An 18,055-nucleotide genomic window follows, 5' to 3' on the forward strand; every position below is an offset into this window, starting at 1 on the left:
CCGCAAAATATAAGCCCTCACACCGCTCTATTGACAGAAAAATAACAACGTTATGGCTCTTGGAAGGCGAGAAGTGAAAAACGAAAATCAAAAATCAAAAAATGGCTCCCCTAAAAAAAAATTCTTCAGCCTAGGGCTATACAATTAATTTTGTAAGATTCCAATTTTACAAATAAGGATTTCATATTGATTTATAAGGGAAATGGAAACCTCTGCTTTTATGCCACATTCTATTTTGCTTAAAAAGTGCATTTCATCTGCGTGTCTTCTCGTTCTGCATTCGTAATGTGATGTACATGGTGTGAAAAAACGATTGCCGTACTGCTCTGTAGGTTTAAATCAGGCTTACAAGAATTCACAATGACTGGTGGTATCTGAGTTGTCAGAGACGTTCTGTATATGACGGCTGCCAAGTGGCAAGTGTCCAGTCAGTTTTACTAGCTGCGTACAGTACTCAGAAGGTTTCCCAGCGATTGTGAATAGGGTTTTGTTTCTTGTTGCAGCTAAAGCTGACCAAATTATAATTAGTCCTGCGATTGCACTATTTTTACTGGAGATGAAGGGGTTGCAACTATCCGAGACTATTGCTGAATGTATTCATGTTTAGTAGAGCACTAAATTGATGTTCTATAGCCGGTCTCGTCAGCGTAACATCTTGGTAACCATAGAAACAGCAGCGCTACATGTTTCACTGTCATTGGTGAAACTTAGACCGGTCTTTAAATGCAAAGTCCTCATCACGTAAATAAGCTACGGACAGTCGTGTGTTGTTACCCGGACAACTGTCACAAATAAATGTTTGTCACTGGGAAATAATTATTTTCATAATCAAAAAGCAAAGAGCTGACACCGAGGTAGGAGATCTCGGAGTAAAAGTATCATTGCTTTGCTTTACTTTTGTCACCTATGTTCCTTTTAATATTCAATACATGACAATTGTAAATAATTGATGTATGGGAGCCTGCGGTATTTCTTGGCAACTAAAACGCTGTCTTTCGTTCTTATCCGCCTCAAACCAGGTTTTCTGATCCAAATTTCTTTTTCTCGAACAGTTCAGTCTAAAGAAATTTTCAGAACTCTGCAGAATAGACAAGTAGCACAGGGGCTGAGATCAGAGGAGATGGCCCATTTCTGAATAAAGCTAAAAACTCCCTCAATTTTTTTACAGTTAATGGATACATGTTCATATTCAATTCTTATTTAGTGTAAAATCCACATACCTCATAAAATATTTTCATTTATTTAGCTCCCTACATGAAATGGGAATACCCTGGCTGCCTGCACTGCCCATACCATACAGGGTACAATAGAAATATCATGTTGAACCCTACAATAGTATGACAATAAAACAGCTTATTTTCCATCCTGTCTAAAGGCTCTTTTATACTGGCCAATGATCGGGCAAATTATCATATGCGCTCGTTTCCGATCATTGCCCCGTGCAATCAGCTGATTGCATCTTTTATGCAGCAATAAATATTACCGTTGTCGGCAGCACATCTCCCTGTGTAAACGGGGTAATGTGCTACCGACATGATGGAAATTTATGGGGACCAGCGATCATGGTAACGATCGTTCATCCCCATACATAACCAATCATAACTCCTCGCGAAAGGAGCAAACGAACGCCGATCAGCGCTCGTTTTCACGGCCCATCTTGGCTGGTGTAAAATTACCTTTAGAGGATAAAGTTCAGGCAGAAATGTAAAGGGCTACCTTTACACATAATAATTATTGTAAGAGCAGATTGAATATGACAATATGCACTTTCAATGGATGGGGGCAACAATCTATCTGACCACCATCTTCAGAGGTATAACTTGAGGCTCCTAGGCTCCAAAGGATAATCTGCAACAGGACTCCCACCTACCATATTTCTTATGTAATAAAGATGTCTTCTTGTGTGGCAGAGGGGCCTTTGGCCCACCTCAGGCACAAGACCCATGTGCGACTGCTACCTCTGCACCCCTTATAGCTATGCCACTGACCTACTTTGTGTAAATGTTTGTGTTATGTGATCACCATGCTAGGATAAGGAGTACAATCTTTGGCTAACAAGTGATGTCATAGCTAGTACAGACAGACTTCTCTTATTTATTCTACCTCATGGCTGTCATGATAATACATAATACATTTGGTGTAACCCTTGCAAGTTGTTTATCTTTTTTTTCAAATCTCCTACATTACGCAAAATAAAGTAAAAAATGATGTACCTTGTCCATATTAGACACTGTCTCTAACAGTCAGTCACCATTGCATGTGGCTTCTTTGGTTCCATATGGGGAGATACAAGAGGTAAGAGGTACCGACTGGATGCGTGCTCTACTGCATCACAGCCCAATACCAGGAATGACAAACCATAAAGTAGTGTGGTTGCACCGTCTCTCCCCCACTCCCACAACCAGGTCCTTTCAGCAGTTCTTCCATAATATCCATTATAAAGAAAAACACTGCCTATAATTATCCTGGTTGCCCTGAAGGTTCTTTATGAGATTTAACATTGATAGCATATAGGAAATGACATCAATGTGTGATCGGTGAGGGTCTGACTGTTGGGACTCCGACCAATCACTAGAACCAAGTGAGATAAGCTGCAATTCCAAACATGCCCTATGGACAAGGGGCACAAAAGGGGCTGCAGAACCTTACTGAACACCGCATGACCCGCCACTCTTATGTTCTTGAGATCAGTGGGGGAATCAACAGTTGGACTCCAATTGTTGAATTTCACACTGTGCCGTGTAGTGCAATTTTGGTTGCCTTGTTTTGTTTTTTTTAGCAGAAACATGTAGTCGATATCAACAAAAAGAAGATTTATAAGCTTTAAACTTTATACTTAACCTAGATCCACCACTGGTTTTGACCTGAAAAAAAACAAGAAAGAAACATCAAAACTGCACCCAACTGCGCTGTGTGAACCTTTCCTAAAAACTAGATTTTTCCATAATTCATGGAGATAATGTTATTAGTAAACTACAAACATGATCCATTCTACCAGCTAAATATCCTTAGCATGAATAGAGTGGCATATTAAGTATTTTAATTGAAGCTGGAACCAAGGTCCCCGGATTCATTGACAACACCCTTATGCCACTGAATTTTTCTGTCTAGCTCATCTGAAATGTTTACAGAATTGATTCCTTGTTCTTTGCACCTGTGAAACCCCAATCAAACCAATTGACTTCCTTCCTTTTAACCTGATCTGTAAAATGTCTTGTAGTCACGATTGTTACTGGTTTTTTTTTGGCCAGACTTATTCCTAATTGCTCCATGTACATAACAGATTTTATTATTTATTCTTGATGGGTTCTATCTATTCCAGATTCATGTGATTGTAAAATAATTGGAATATTGTAGCAGGATATGCAAGTATCAACTAGAAAAAAAACATCATAGAACATCCAAAAGCCTAAGATGCCAGGAAAAGTAAAACAATCCCTCATCATCAGCTACATAGTGTGAATGGATGAGAATACTGGACAGTGGAGAACAATACAGGAAAGTACTGATACCTTTGATGTCTTCTTTTGGGGAAGACTTGACAATTCCCTGGATGCCAATGAAAACAAACATGACAATAATTCTTCAAACCGATCCAATTCTTCTAGTTGAAGTTCAAATGACCAGACTGAACCTAATCTTATTTTGGGCACAATATGAGAAGACCAGTCATTGGAAAGCAATTATGTTTGTAAAAGTTGAAGGGGAAAGAGGAAGGGAGCGAGCAGCACAAGGAAATCCCAAATAGAATTTGAATTGAGAATCCTTGAAGATACAAATAGAAGACACATTCTGGGGAATGAGCTATGCAAGTCTGCAGCTGCGGCACAGAATCGCCCATAGAGGTCTATGGGCGCTTCCACAATTGTGGACGGCTACGGATGTGCATCCGTATTTGCGGACAGTAGAAATACTTACGGTCGTGTGCATGAGGCCTTACTTGATACAAACCACAAGTCTATTAACAAACTTAATAAATGGATTTTAACAATCCGAGTAGCAACTACTCCTAAAGCATCATTGATAAAAGGACACCACAAGTGTCCCTTAACTTAGTTGTTCAATAAAAGTTTATTGGAGGAAATTGTTCAAAAAGACACAATAATGTCTTAAAGAGGCTCTGTCACCAGATTAAAAATGCCCTATCTCCTACATCATTTTGTCGGCGCTGGAATGCAGTTAACAGCAGTGTTTTTTATTTTGAGAAACAATCTTTTTTCAGCAAGTTATGACCTTTATTACATTTATGCAAATTAGTTTCTTAATGCCCAAGTGGGCGTTTTTTAACTTTTAACCAAGTGGGCGTATTACAAAGAAGTGTATGACGCTGACCAATCAGCATCATACACTTCTCTCCATTACACTGAAGCTTGTTTCACTGAAAAACGTGATCTCGCGAGGCCACGCTGTGACGTCACTTCCGCCCATAGGTCCTTCATCCCTGCGTCTGAAGACTGAACATAGATCGTCTCCAGGCATATGAGAAGTTACAGCTGTCGGATCTGCAGCAGCAGCAGCGGAGGAGGCAGCATCACCCAGTGCATGCAAGCATATAGAACTCCCTAGAGACGAAGGACCTGTGGGCGGAAGTGACGTCACACAAGATCACGCTGTTCAGCAACTAATTTGCATAAATGTAATAAAGGTCATAACTTGCTGAAAAAAGATCGTTTCTCAAAATAAAAACCACTGCTGTTAACTACATTCCAGCGCCGATAAAATAATGTAGGAGATAGGGCACTTATAATCTGGTGACAGAGCGTCTTTAACTTCGATTTACAGAGTACTGAAATATTTTATTTCATAAGAAACTCACACTTAAACTTGAGGTTCTTTTATTGAAGTACTGGAAATTAGGAAAACATGGAGGTTTACATGACGGCCTCCTGACTGTGGACTGTTTTCTTTTCGCTGCCCGTTAATGTGACCTAGTGCTTACTTATTGACACTGGTTTCTGTTACATTAAAATTGCAAGCACATTATGCAGTTTTTAACGAAGGTATCCCATTATGTGACAAGTAACCCAATATTCCATGATACATGCACACACAATGAGCAAGGCAGCCCCCAGTACCCAGTACATAAGCACACGATGAGCAGCTGAAATATGTAACATGACCCCATGGTTGTATCTTGATTTGAAAACGCACATTACAGCTGTGAATTCAATATAAGAAGCTGGCCTCATATCACGGTGCATGTGACTCATTTACCCTTAGACGCATTGGCCTATAATTATTTCATCAACCTGACAGGGTCATTTCTCATGTAGAGGACAAATCAAGGTCAAAGGACTACTATGGCATGTGTTTGGTCATGTTTCAAAATAACAGGTTTATCAAGATGTCCATTTCTTCTCAGCTAGTCCGTGAATAATGAGGATATGAAGGCCGGCATATACGTCATGGACTTTACATGACAAAAAGGACATGTTGGCAACCCAGCCAAGAATATAAACCACACAATAACTCTGGAAATAATACATGTTATCAACCCAAAAGCTAAATCTTGTAACACAATCATCAGTAACCCTACTACTACTACTTTTACATGGCTGTCAGGTCAAGCTACACAATTGGCCTGTGTGTGAGTATCTTCTTTTTTTTTTTGTTCTTTTTTGCTTTGACTAAATCTCATACTTACCGCTCAATAGATGTCGTGGTTGTAGTTGTGATGCATTTCTTAGCAACGACCAAACATGAGATGACTCCATACAATTGCTTTTCTTCCTTTTTTTTGGTAACTCACATAATTTATGACACTTATGAATGAAAGTTAAAGAAACAGATTGTCTTGATTTACCACGCGGCTTTACTTGATCGTAGAAACCAATTTAAACTTGTATCTTAACAACCTCATTAAATGGTGCTTGATTTACTGTGTCCTCTTAATCACTGTTCTGGCAACATCTCAAAACCGCTTCAGTTTTGTATTATTTTGCATATATTTAGAGAGCTTTCAATGTATTGTCTAGCAGTACACAAATATAAATTTCGCAACTTCATTAAATGTGTATTTTTTTTGTGTTCCAGGTTAAAGTACAGTTTGTCTACAAACAATTGTCGGGATAAAAAGGCCTCAAGTGACAGGATGTGTATTATGTTGAATTGCTGTCTTATGTGACACTCTTATGGCCAATTACTACCACGGTGCCATTAGTTTCATTGTACTTTACATGCACAATAAAGTCTTTAGGAATTATTTATTTATTTATTTAGTGTCCATTACTCATATAGCACTCACATATGCCACAGCTGTTTACACAGAATGCATTCACATCAGTTCCTGCACCCAGTGGGGCTTACAATGTAATTTCCCTAAGCATGTTCAACACTTTCTACTTCCCTCTTATAACATGATTTCAGAAGAAGTCTATTCACCTGAGCATGTTTTTTTACTCTGGTTAAATGAACACTAAAGGCCCCATTACACGGGCCAATGATCGGGCAAATGAGCGTTCATATGAACACTCATTCCCGATCATTGACCTGTGTAATAAGGGCAACGATAAGCCGACGAACGAGCAAACTCGTTCATCAACTGATCTGCTCTTTTATGCAGATAAAAAATCATTGTTGTCGGCAGCTTATCTCCCTGTGTAATCATATGTAAAATGTATAGGAACAAGAGATCTGAGTAACGAGCGCTCGCCCCTATATATATATATATATATATATATATATATATATATATATATATATATATATAATCATTGCTCCATGTGATAGGAGCAAACGAGCGCTGACCAACGAGCTGTCTCGTTGATCGGTGCTCGTTTACATGGCCCATGTTGGCCGTGTAACAGTACCCTGAACCGAGAATTGAATGATAAAAGCAAACAGGAGATAAACTGGCCCCCAGTGTTTGTCAGTCTGCTGGATCTTCTGCATGTTCCTGAAATAAACAATCTTGTGGAAATCCTGCAGAGAACACAGGGGTTTATTTCATGATGATCTGTTCAATGTTTGGCTGGTATATGGCTGATGGGGCATGGCTAAGCAAAGAGGCAGGGCCTTGTAACTCTTGTGTCCTACTGCAAAAAGTTAAAGAGGCTCTGTCACCAGATTTTGCAACCCCTATCTGCTATTGCAGCAGATAGGCGCTGCAATGTAGATTACAGTAACGTTTTTATTTTTTAAAAACGAGCATTTTTTGCCAAGTTATGACCATTTTTGTATTTATGCAAATGAGGCTTGCAAAAGTACAACTGGGCGTGTTTAAAAGTAAAAGTACAACTGGGCGTGTATTATGTGTGTACATCGGGGCGTTTTTACTTCTTTTACTAGCTGGGCGTTAGGAATGGGAGTGTATGATGCTGAAGAATCAGCATCATCCACTTCTGTTCGTTAACACCCAGCTTCTGGCAGTGCAGACACACAGCGTGTTCTCGAGAGATCACGCTGTGACGTCACTCACTTCCTGCCCCAGGTCCTGCATCGTGTTGGCCACATCGGCACCAGAGGCTACAGTTGATTCTGCAGCAGCATCAGCGTTTGCAGGTAAGTAGATACATCGACTTACCTGCAAACGCCGATGCTGCTGCAGAATCAACTGTAGCCTCTGGTGCCGATGTGTCCTCGCTCGTCCAACACGATGCAGGACCTGGGGCAGGAAGTGAGTGACGTCACAGCGTGATCTCTCGAGAACACGCTGTGTCTGCACTGCCAGAAGCTGGGCGTTCTGAAGAGAAGTGGATGATACTTCTCGTCAGAACGCCCAGCTAGTAAAATAAGTAAAAACGCCCCGATGTACGCACATAATACACGCCCAGTTGGACTTTTACTTTAAACACGCCCAGTTGTACTTTAGAAAGCCTCATTTGCATAAATACAAAAATGGTCATAACTTGGCCAAAAATGCTCGTTTTTTAAAAATAAAAACGTTACTCTTATCTACATTGCAGCGCCGATCTGCTGCAATAGCAGATAGGGGTTGCAAAATCTGGTGACAGAGCCTCTTTAAAGAACAGATGCCAAAGGCAGAATAGCCCTATTTCCCAGCTACCATTAAAATTGTTTTATTTTTATAATCTTTATTGTGCTGAATTCAGCAAACAGACAAACAGACAAAACCAACATAAATGGTTAAAATTCTCAATGCATGGATCGGGTCAGCAACCATTGATGGTTGTTTCAGTGTGCACGTGTATTTGCCGTCTATGATTGCAGACCGGCAAAGTCTAGAGACCGTTGATAACAGCAGCTACATGGTGGTAATACTAAGCTACTTCAGTTCTGGGGAGTTACCCAGGTCAAATTGGGACCCAGGGCTGGAAATTTAGATCAAATTCTACTGCAAGAGGAAGCACGATGGATCCATCGTTTGTATTCCCTTAGCCCCTCTGGTTTGAATGAGGAATTTACCTCCGCGACCTTTCTCTGAAGACTAACACTCTAAGTTTAATGTTATTTTTATTGATTTACTGGCTCATAACCTAGTCTTCATTCTTACCTTCTCTATTTCTACTTCTTATAATAATACCAAGTAGAATTACAGACACAATCCAATTATTCAGTTATGATGGCCCCATATTCTTTCTGTTTCTCTTATGGTACCTCCATTCTCCATTAGTCTGCACTAGGGACCATTGGTATCCCTGCAGAACATCCCCCTTCCTCCCTTTCCCCTCCCCCCCCCCTCTTATTTCTAAGGTAAAATTATTTACATCAACTTTTTTATACCATTGTCTATTTTCTGATCAATTCAGTTTGTAGGTTCTGTTCTTTATTTGCCAAAATAAATTTAATATGCATATCCAACATTGGTATTTCTTGTACTTCTAATCAATTTAGCTTTCTAGAATACATTACTTAAAATTCCTTTTGGTTCATGTAAGCGGACTTGTGTTCACTCAGGTGCTGAATTAACATATATATTCATGCATATATTTTCAGTCATATTCATACACCTACGTTTCTTCTTCTTATTATATTCTTTATAGCAGTCCCACCTACTGTAATACCATAGATTACCATTTCATTATATATTTATTTATAAAAAAAAATCCTATAAGATGGCGGATTATGTTTCTATTTGTTTATGTATATCTAACACGCATGCCCAGCACCAGTGCCCTTCACCCGTATAACTGAATCTACGAATAGTAATGCTTCACTTACTTACTTGACTGTGAACGGCTCTGAGTTTCAAGTACTGAATAAGCTCAAAAGCGCATGCGTTGACTCTCATTCTCAGATGTTCTGACTTTCTACTACTTCATTGGTAGTTCTATCTGCCACTCAAACGGGGGATGGCCAGTCGTGCCCGCCCCCGCTGCGATTGGTCCAATCTGCGCACACACCCCTTGACACGTCTTGGAGGATTCCCATAACAGAGAGAACTTTTCGGCACGCCGTCAGTAGCCCCATGAACTTCTGAGGACGCTACATCCGTAGCGAAACATGTCGGGTGGGGGGCTCTCTTTTCAATTTTAAATACATGCTGGAACTTTGGGTTTAACAATCTAACTGTTTAGGAGCCCGCTGCTGTTATCAACGGTCTCTAGACTTTGCCGGTCTGCAATCATAGACGGCAAATACACGTGCACACTGAAACAACCATCAATGGTTGCTGACCCGATCCACGCATTGAGAATTTTAACCATTTATGTTGGTTTTGTCTGTTTGCTGAATTCAGCACAATAAAGATTATAAAAATAAAACAATTGTAATGGTAGCTGGGAAATAGGGCTATTCTGCCTTTGGCATCTGTTCTTTAATTGTTGTACCCAGCCTGCCAGCTACCAAGGGTCTAATATATATCTGTTTGCTACTGCAAACAGGGCTATGGGTTGGAGGCTCCTGCTGCAGCCAGTTGTTTTACAGCCAGATACAGGATTGTGAGGAAAAGGAGGGACGAGATTTATTTGCTGAACACACGGAATGTATGTATTTTTTGTGTGAATTTTCTATGTTTAGTGTACATTTAAACTGAAACCTATAACCTCATTACTGCTAGGCAGCAGTTCTTACTACTGAGCCACCAGTCCTTTCCATACAGTACATCTAATTGGAACTAAATTCTACTTCATTAATTTTCAGATAGAGGCTAATGTAGATTACTTATATATTATTTTTACAATATTTCACACTTGGCAAGCAACAATCCCATCTGATAATTAGCACATTAGCGTTTTGCAGATGGCAAATCACTAGTTATTATTTAAACCAATAGTTAATTTAAAAAAAAATAGTTTTGGAAAAAACTCAAAACCTTAAAAAAAACTGAGAATTGAAATAAAAAATTAAACAGCTTTCCATTTTTTTTTTTAATTTGGGAGCAACATCTAATTAATCAGACTTATTAATTAACTACACAACTGTTCTCACCGTGGAATCTTTGGACATCATGGAGAGAAAACACTTATCTCTTTGTTTAAGATAATTGTGATGAGTGCCTTCAATTTCTAAAAATCAGAAAGCCAAGATCATAACATTCTGATGTGGTTTCTTTAGGCAGGTTTCAGAGGGCTGGAACATGAGCACATTTTATTTTGTATTATGGCCACTATATTGTGATAGAAAATAGTGGGCCATTTATGGAGCCACACTTTTAAGTTGAAGGTTCATATGTTGCCCAGACACTGCTATTACACCAGAAAAGGTGCTAAAAACATAATTGAGTTTTTTTTTTTTTTATGTATGAAGCAAGGAAAATAACATAATAAAATAATGTCAATGGTTCTGAAAACAACAAAAACATAAGAACACTGCAAAATTCACAGTTAGGCCTAATGCCCACTTCACTTTTTTTCTTCAGGGTGCTATCCGTTTTTTTACAGATAGCACCCTGACACATCCATTTCAATGGGGCCATGCACACTTCCGTTGTTTCAATGGAACTGTGGGGCTGTTCCATCAAAAATAGGACAGGTCCTACTCCTGTCCATTTTTGATGGAAGAGTTTTGGCCTTTTCATTGATTTGGTCCGTGAAACAATGGAAGCCATCCGTGTGTGGTCCGTGTTTTCACAGATCCGTCATTAATGGCCGTACGACAGCATGACCTCAGGGTATTTATACGCGACAGATTTGTTTCAGAAATGTTTGCAACTTAAAATCTGTTCTATACATCTAGTTGGGGTTGTTTATGCAGTCAAAGAAGTTTCTGCAAAATATCTTCCGAGTGTGAATATGCTGTAAAGCTTTTTAATAACTATAAAGCTATAATTAGGAATGAAATTATATTGCCTTTTACATTGATATTTATCATTGCCATGGGAATGTAATGTTAGTATTCATTTATTTCCTGTTGCGTATATAACGCCAACATATTCCACGGTGATGTGGAGAGATTGTCATCACTCACACCAGTCCCTGTGCCCTTGGGCCAATTTCATGTGAAGCCATTTAATCTACTAGTATGTTTTTTGAATGTGTAAGAAAATCGGAGAATCGAGAGGAAACCAACACAAACATGGGGAGAACATACAAATTACATGCAGATCTTGTCCTGAGTCAGATTTGAACTCATGGCCCCAGCGCTGCAAGATAACCACTGTGCCACCTGCTCTCAACGGGAGCCTCACATTATTAACTACTTTGACCTAAAGTATTCATCAGAATGTTTTTAAATGTTTCCTTTATTGAAGCCACTATACAATTTACACTATATACAAAAAAAATAAAACATATTTTACCCATTACCCTCTTTAGTTTGTTAAACGTAAAATTAATCTGTTGAAAAATTCTGTAACGTATATAAACACACAAAACAATACTTAGCTCATGTGAGACATATTATATTAGCTGATTATCCACAACCCCATCATTGTACACACACATATATAACTCATTATATTCAAGCCAGTTAGGATATAACCATTGCGATGTTGATTTTTACTTGGAATTAGACAATGAAAACACAGAAAGTTGGAAAAATCTCATAAAATGTTTAGCACAGCCATTCAAGCACTGATAACTCAGCATAGATGTAATTCTCAATACACACTGTGATCATAAGATTTGTTCTCTGGTCTAGTGTTTTTTCATTAATACAGGAATGGATACCAGCTCAATGCAAAAGGGAAACAATCTGTAAGGAAATGTTTGCCCCCCTTCTCCTCTGCTAGAATCCTTTCCTCTTGTTAATGGAAAGGTGGCGGTATGTAGATCCGATCTCCCGATAGTGTAAAGTAAGTCTAAGGCCTCCTGCACACGGATATAGCTGTGTGTACGATCCGTGATTATGGCACGGGCGGGCCACGGAGTGCCATCCGTGGGCCGTCCACAGTCATGGACCGTGCACACAAAAGATGTGGATTCATTTCAATGAGCCTGGACCGCAAATGCGGACCGTATAATGACATGTCCTGGTTTTTTTTCCGGTCCGGGCAATGCATGAAAACCATGGTCGTGTGCATTGGCCCATAGGAAAGCATGCATTCTATACTATCCGCAATTGCTGCATGACGCCCTAAGTCCACCGCACATGGCTATAGAAATTTATGGGTCCATACTGTAACTACTTGTGTCTTTGATTTTTTTTAACAGAGGCACACCAAGTTTTTTTTCTCATGGAACCTGTGAGAGAAAAAAGTGGCTTTGTCTACCACATGTAATATTACAGACGTATTGTCCCCTAGAAGCAATTCTACCAGGGGTGAATTCGGTGCAATGCCAATTGCCCCATATTAGGCAAAACAATTCCTTCCCGGCTCCAATTATGGCAATCAGATTAAATCCCTGTAATAGCGTCCAATCTCCAGAAATCTAGTCCCCTCTAGAATGTGTTCAATGAATTAACCATCACAACATCCTGTGGCAGAGAGTTCCATAGTCTCACGTCTCTTACATTAAAGAATCCCAATCTATGGTTATGGTGCAACCTTTTCTCCTGTAGACGTAGGAAATTCCCTATTGTCGTGGTTACAGGCCCAGGTAAAAAAATGATAATTAGATAGATCTGTGTACTGCGCATTCATACATTGTAAATAGATCGCTCCTGTGCCATCTTTTTTCACAACTGAGTACTGTAATCCCAAGTTTAATAATCAAATTCTGATCAAATTCTTCTTCATTAAAAACTAAGGACCATAAACAAATATAAAAAATAATTACTAATAAAATAAAACAAATACAATTACTTAGAAAGTGACAGGTGTGATTGTTAGTTTGCTGACAATGGAAATAAATGAATAACGAAAATGATCATTTTAATAACTGAAGCAGAACACATTGAATTTGTGACATCTGTCATGTGCCATCTTCTTAAATGACACCTCCATACTCACCTTGGCATCATTAATTAGGGAAAACACAGCAGATGTGACAAATCTATTGTGTCCCATTAAGTAGAATAATGCTTGCAAGCCATTTCTATTGTGTCTTATTGATGTGAAGGACGAGGCAAAATAAATGTCAGAACACAATGTTTTTGGCATATGTGCGGTGTTTCATGCAGCCAGTGGATCATTTACTTACAGTAAGTTCTTGCTTTATATTAGAGCTGCAATTCTTGTAAATCAAGTCATTCCTGCAAAGGAAAATTGTCATAATCTTACAGTATATTGATGACTGCAGAGGAGTAATAATGCATCTGTACAGGGGTGTACCTATAAATCAGAAAACCCCATAACAAAGTCAGGGATGGGTCTTTTTTTTACTAAACTGCAGTAAAAAATACAGTACCGTGCAGTACAGATAATAATGTCATATAGAAGATTTTCTGCACAATGAAGAACCCCCAAAAAACTGCCAGATAGCAGAAATCTACGACTTACCCTAAGACATGCCTGCATCTGCGTGGCCCCCTTGGCCACTTTCGCCCATAGAAGCTGTTATGGCTGTTACAACTGCAGTTACACTTAGAAATCAGTAAATAGATCTCTTAAGATAAACGTGCAACATTTCGTCTCAGCTCGTCCTTGAGAAACGCTGCTAAACCGGAACTTTGCACAGATTAAAGTCATCATACTTTTGCATCAAGACGCAATTGCTGTCTATTACTCTGTTGGAGGGTATTGTGTCGGGGGCCGATGGACGGATCCCCCTTTTTATTTTTTACTTGCACCATGTATACTATTGTGACTTTGGCTTCGGATGCTGTCCTTTTTGTTCTTTTTAACTATTATCTCCTTATATTAGGAAAATTTGTAAGCTCCACCGGGCAGAAAATTATGAGAATTAATACATTTTCTCTACAACTATCGATGATAATAATATATCACTGCTAAATAACTAAAGGATAATAATAGGATAACTGTAGAAAAACACATAGAATTAGACTAAAAACTTTATAGAGCATAGATATAGCAGTTCAAATGAAGTTCTGAGTTGGTTTCTTGGATGGTTGAAATACACATAAGGTGGGGCTAAAGAAAGTGTCCATGTGTACGAGCCCAGGAAACAGTGGGATCAATAGCGATAACAAATGCTGCTTTTATGAGGACCGTTACCCTTGCTTTGATAATAGTTGAAGTTCACCAGTAGTCAGATAAACAGAAGGGCAACCCCAAATCTGTGCCACATCTTCCATCTCTGCCATCTTTACCCAAAGACATATTTTTTTTTACAATTTAGTTTTTTTTTTAAAGATATTCTCAAACTAAATTTATTCTTAGAAATATCAGATTAATAATGCAGACTGATATGGAGAATGAGGAAATGACCTCTACCAAACTGCTTTCCCCTTCACTGCTGTCAGTGTGCCAATAGTGCTTTGAGACAAATGGTAAGTAATTCCAGATAGCTAATGTCTTTTAAATGCGGTTGCTAGGCATCATTTTCCTAGCAACCAGTCTATCTCAAATTACTCAAGTTTAAATTGGCACTGAGGTGCAGCAGAGAAGGGTAAAAGACGCTTGACAGTACTCTTAGGGCGGGTTCACACGTGGCGGAATTTCACTGAAATTCCGCTGCGGACACTCCGCAGCGTTAATCCGCAGCGGTGCCGTTTGTCCATTGACTTACACTTTAATTTAGCAGTGTTCGTTTAGACTAGGCGTAAAATTCCGCTGCGGAGAATAGGCTGCGGAGCGGAATTTGGTGTCCGCAGCATGCTCTGTCTGTTGCGGAGCAGTGGCGGACTGGTTGCGGACTCATGGCGGAATTTCTCCATTGACTTCAATGGAGAGTCAAAATTCCGCAATGAAGTCCGCAGATCTTATGTGTGCTGCGGAGCGTATTGTTTTTACTACCATGACATTTCTTCATTCTGGCTGGACCTATGTATTTCTAGGTCTACAGCCAGACTGAGGAAGTCAATGGGGCTCCCGTAATGACGGGAGCGTTGCTAGGAGACGTCTGTAAATAGTCACTGTCCAGGGTGCTGAAAGAGTTACGCGATCGTCAGTAACTGTTTCTGCACCCGGGACAGTGACTACCGATCTCAATATACATGTATCTGTAAAAAAATATATAAGTTCATACTTACCGAGAACTCCCTGCGTCTGTCTCCAGTCCGGCCTCCCAGGATGACGTTTCAGTGTAAGTGACGGCTGCAGCCAATCACAGGCCAAGCACAGGCTGCAGCGGTCACATGGACTGGAGCGTCATCCAGGGAGGTCGGGCTGGATGCCGAAAGAGGGACGCGTCACCAAGACAACGGGCGGTAAGTATGAATTTCTTTGACTTTCACTAGGGAAAGTGCTGTCCCTTCTCTCTATCCTGCACTGAATAGGGAGAAGGGAAGCACTTTTCCTGCAGTCCGCAGCGGCCAGTCCGCATCAATTTTCTGCACATTTTGTGCAGATCCGCAGCAGAATCTGCAACGCAGATTCTGTGCGTCATTGATGCGGACAGTTGCGGAGGAAATCCGCCACGTGTGGTCATGCCCTTAGGCTGGGTTCACACAACCTATTTTCAGACGTAATGGAGGCGTTTTACGCTTCGAATTACATCTGAAAAAACGGCTCCAATACGTCGGCAAACATCTGGCCATTACTTTCATTGGGATTTACGATGTACTGTGCCGACGACCTGTCATTTTACGCGTCGCTGTCAAAAGATGGCTCGTAAAATTACAGCCTCGTCAAAAGAAGTGCAGGACACTTCTTGGGACATTTTTGGAGCCGTTTTCTCATAGACTCCAATGAAAACAGCTCCAAAATCGGCCGTAAAAAACGCAGCGAAAAACGCGAGTTGCTCAAAAAACATCTGAAAATCAGGAGCTGTTTTCCCTTGAAAACAGCTCCATATTTTCAGAAGTTTTTTGTTAAGCGTGTGAACATACCCTAACTCAGTTTGCTGTATTAGGCCATGTTCAGACGTGGCGGAAATTTTCCTCTACAAATGTTGGTGCAGATTTGGGGCAATTACACAAAGAATCTGCACCAAAATTTGCATATTTGACAGGTAATTCAGACGTTGCAGATATTACAGCGGACTTGCCACAGATTTCAGTTTTTGCATTGCAAAGGCTGAAATCCGCAGTGAAATTCCGCTTCTTCTCCGCAATGTAATGTGCCTGCTGCGGAGGGGAAAATTCTGCACCGCAGCATAATTTCCGCACAGTTATTTTCCGCAACGTCTGAACTAAGTTTCCGAAAAATGTATAGAAACAAATGTAAAAAACGGCTGCTGCAGAATTCCACTGCGGACTGTCTGCAGCGCAATTCAACAGCAATTCCGCCACGTCTGAATGTGCCCTTAATCAGATTTTTGTTTACATGGCAGCATACCCATCAACAGTGAGTCTTCCAGAATTCACTCATTGTTGACTGTGACCAAGGTAAAGGGGTGTGTTACTACCTTTCAAATGAGCTAAGGACCCCCACCTTATACTTTTATGTGTAGCGAGAGGAAAATTGTAACAAATAAAGCTACAAATGAAGTCACGTCCATTTACCGGCACAATAAATGACAAAGCTCAATTATATTTCCTTCTATACAGAACAAGTAATTGCACCCTGCTAATGGTTTCCATTAAGATTAGATCAGAATTTGATTACCTTATATTTTTAGCCTAGGCCAGGGTTATCTGAAATGTCTTTGAGATATCACATGCAGGTTTGCTTGCTGAACGCAGGGTCAGCGCTCGCTTTCTCTTTACTATGAATAATTATCATCATTTGCTTTTTATTTTGTGGCTGTTGGGAAAAACAAAACTGTATTTTGGAACAGCATTTGTTCTGTAGGGGGGGGGGGGGTCTTCCTTTTCCTACTGTGTGTAAACTCTAAATGGCAGGATATTATTTTGGCATGATATTGGCCAGGGCTACAGCGGAAAAGATGATTCATTTTGCTTGTAATGTTTCATCTCCACCCTTGGCCGCTCTCCTGATGCTTCAACATATTTTCTCCTGAATGAATAATGTCAGGATGTAGACCTTCTTGCTATCATATATACAAAAGAACCTCACAAAATACAAAAAACAGAACCCAATACATGAAAGACATTGAGAAGCTAAGACCATCAATAAGACATATCTTCCTCAAAGGCAACATATGGAAATAAATGTAAAGGTTGTAGGAACGATGTTACCCCTGAACACTTATACATTACAGAGCTGGTTTTTTCAAGAAATATTTTTTCTTTGGTGGCAATAAAAATGTAATTGTTCTTGCCAAAATTGGATTTTATGGAGGTAATTTTTTGCATTAAAAATTAAATAAAATACAATTAGTAGACATAGAGACATAAGAAAATACCATCTGTGGAGTTAATGAGTTGGTATCGACACGTGTGGACTGGGCCACGATTCTCAGTACTCCTCTCAAACGCCTTTGGTAGTTCTCAGAGCATTCTAAAGTGCAATCTGTAACACAAGACTTGATTCTAGTACTGATGTTTCACTATACATTTATAGCAATATTTTTTTTTGTAATCCACCCCTGTGTCTGATATTCTTTGTTATAGAAAGTATCCAAGAAGCATTAAAGTAATACAATACCTTTGTTTCAACTGCAACCAGAACACGACAGTTGGCGCCTACCGAAAGTGCCATGTTGGCAGCCACTGGAATTAGGGCACATGACCCATACAGACTTCCCACTGAACACTTGGAATCATGGATCAGAACTGTCTCCAAGTTTCCACAGTTATGGGTCTCTGGGACAGATAGTTGCTTCCATGCCAGCACTGAATGCAGCCGAAGAAGGGCTGGAAGTTCCTCATT

Source organism: Rhinoderma darwinii, chromosome 5 (genome assembly GCF_050947455.1).
Source record: "Rhinoderma darwinii isolate aRhiDar2 chromosome 5, aRhiDar2.hap1, whole genome shotgun sequence".
NCBI classification, from domain to species: domain Eukaryota; kingdom Metazoa; phylum Chordata; class Amphibia; order Anura; family Rhinodermatidae; genus Rhinoderma; species Rhinoderma darwinii.